Source organism: Ptychodera flava, chromosome 3, assembly GCF_041260155.1.
Source record: "Ptychodera flava strain L36383 chromosome 3, AS_Pfla_20210202, whole genome shotgun sequence".
In the NCBI taxonomy this organism is placed as follows: domain Eukaryota; kingdom Metazoa; phylum Hemichordata; class Enteropneusta; family Ptychoderidae; genus Ptychodera; species Ptychodera flava.
Window position 1 is genome coordinate 37,929,001 of NC_091930.1, and position 2,392 is coordinate 37,931,392.

The following is a 2,392-nucleotide window of genomic DNA, read 5'->3' on the forward strand; positions in this document are numbered from 1 at the left end:
GACCTCTCCCATTCAGGTATGTTGGGAATGTATGCCTACAAAAACAAAAGAGGGCATGTACCATGTAAGCCTTTCCCTCTTTTACCCGTACCAAAACAATTTATGTATTTTCCATCGAAAACGTTATATGCAAAAAAAAAGAGTTCAGAATTTATAAACAGGCATGGGGTGAAAACCCCGCCTGGTTAACAGGAAGGAATGTAATAAAGAATACAGTGTCCTTCCCCCAGACACGCCTCCCCCCCCCCAAATCCTTGACATACTCAACTCGTACAAACTTCTTTACCTTTTACACACGTCTTAACCTTTCCGTCTCCCTTTCCACTCATGCAAACTCTATCACCAAATGTCCACGGAAAACCCACAACAAACCAATGACCATGCAGTTTTACATGCTGAGGAAAATATTTAATCACCAATTCACCACTATAAACTACATGTAGAAAGAAATAGAAACGAATCGCTATCAATTATCTCAGTCCATCATCTGAATTTCTACTTTCTGTCTCTTCTCCGTCTATCATATCTATCTTCTCTCACATAACAGTTTCGGGCAATGTGACCAAGCCTAGAACATCTCCAGCATCTTAATCTATTCCGAGACTTTCGTTGCTCTGGCAACCGTGTGCCACTCCCCATTGCTTTCTTTACTTTCGCAATCTTTTCCATTATTTCCGCATGTTCCCCTGAACCAACTAACGCAAGGAGCATCTGTGGGAGCGCAGTCGAATCCCTTTCTTTCCTCAAGGCACGCATCATGGCCACATACTTCTGATAATCTGGGTGTTTAATATCAAATGCCGTATCCGCCACCATTTGCAAACGGGCGAGCGCTTCCTCGGAGTTAAATATAGCAGCATCTCTTTCCGCATACATCCTTAACTCCATCAATTCTCTTTCAAATCTCTCTGTTGCCACCCGGCTTGAAGTTTCGGTATGTGTCGGTATAACACCTACCCCAACTTGTCTCACCTGCACACAGAAAAAACACACATCACCATCGCATTCAGCTCTACAGGAATATTCAATTGGCTAACCCCAAAGCCACGGTCACCTGTTGATTTTATCCAACCACCCCATCATCTCATTAGCATTCCTAAACCACATGTCACGCATATTCTCTTCCAGCAAATAACCTGCCACGTCAATCCTCGTCTTTTCTGAAAATTTAGGACTTCCTTGTCCACAGTCCAATAAACTTTCTACTTAGAAATATTCTGGTTTGCTCTATCAGAATGATATTTCAGCCAGACACCTCACAACACTTCGTAATTTGATGTAACATTTCATTCCAATACATATCAACCGGCGGACCGTCTCCCTTGGGGCAAACTACCTGCACTCGGGGACGAACTACATACCGTCCACCCGGTTCACCATACACTCTTGTAACTCGGGGACGAACTTTGCATTATACATTATCATCGTCTACCCCAAAATCTCGTCAACCCAAACTCCAGTTATATACATGGGGACGAACTCTATGAACAAGCAACTTTCGTCAAACCCAAACTTTCTTTTATCTACACTTGGGGACGAACTATACCATCTACCCTGTCCACAATCCATTCATGTACATCAGGGGACGAACTTCGTGCAACAATATCATCGTCTATCCAACTTCTCTCTTGCACATAAACACAAAACTCTCGTCAACCCAACCTCTCATATACCATTACATGGGGACGAACGTTGCTAATAATCACCATGCGAACCGTAGAACCGTGTAATATCATGTTGCCTCTTCCTGGAAATCCCAATACCGATAAATACCACCAGTCTGAGAAAAACGCAAAGGAAAAGAACTTTACAAACTTTTACTAATAATACTTACCACATTTGCCTTATGTTGAACATTAGCAGTCGAACCCGACGTAGAAACCGACATTATCGGGGTGCTTGAAGTTGGGACTGTAGACACCGCTATTGTCACTACGGGCGTGGCCACTCTGGTAGTCGACATTCTGGTCACTGTTGACGTCGTTATAATAGGCGTCTGTAACGCTGTAACAACTTTCGTTGACGGATTACCAGATGCCATACTGAAGTTATGATGAGAGCGAGGCAGTGATAATTTCAGCGGTCTGTCCCACTACGCTGTGATAAGGCACACTCAGCACACCTGGGTATTCCCTTATATACCCTTCCTCATACATATTCTATTTTGATTAGCCAATCACTACTCAGTGTAGATATCGCACACATCCGTATTGCCGAAAAAGCGGGTAGAACGCATGCGCGGAAAACGCCACCTAGAGTCAGCATTGTTGAGAAACAATATTGAAACGACGCAGACGTTGAATGCGAACACATATGTCTGAGAGAAACATTTCACTGCGACGCAGACACAGAACGCGGACACATATCTCGGAGAGAAACAATTGATTGCGCC

General features: G+C 43.6%; 1 long non-coding RNA gene across 1 annotated transcript; it reads right to left on the bottom strand.

Annotated features, from left to right (window-relative positions):
• Positions 1-300: 300 nt before the first annotated feature.
• On the bottom strand, positions 301-2,129 carry LOC139126462 (uncharacterized). Its single transcript, XR_011550585.1, has 2 exons — positions 1,835-2,129; positions 301-972 (listed from the first exon to the last, which is right to left on the bottom strand). It is a non-coding gene; the product is annotated as an uncharacterized lncRNA (long non-coding RNA).
• Between the last annotated feature and the right edge of the window lie 263 nt (positions 2,130-2,392).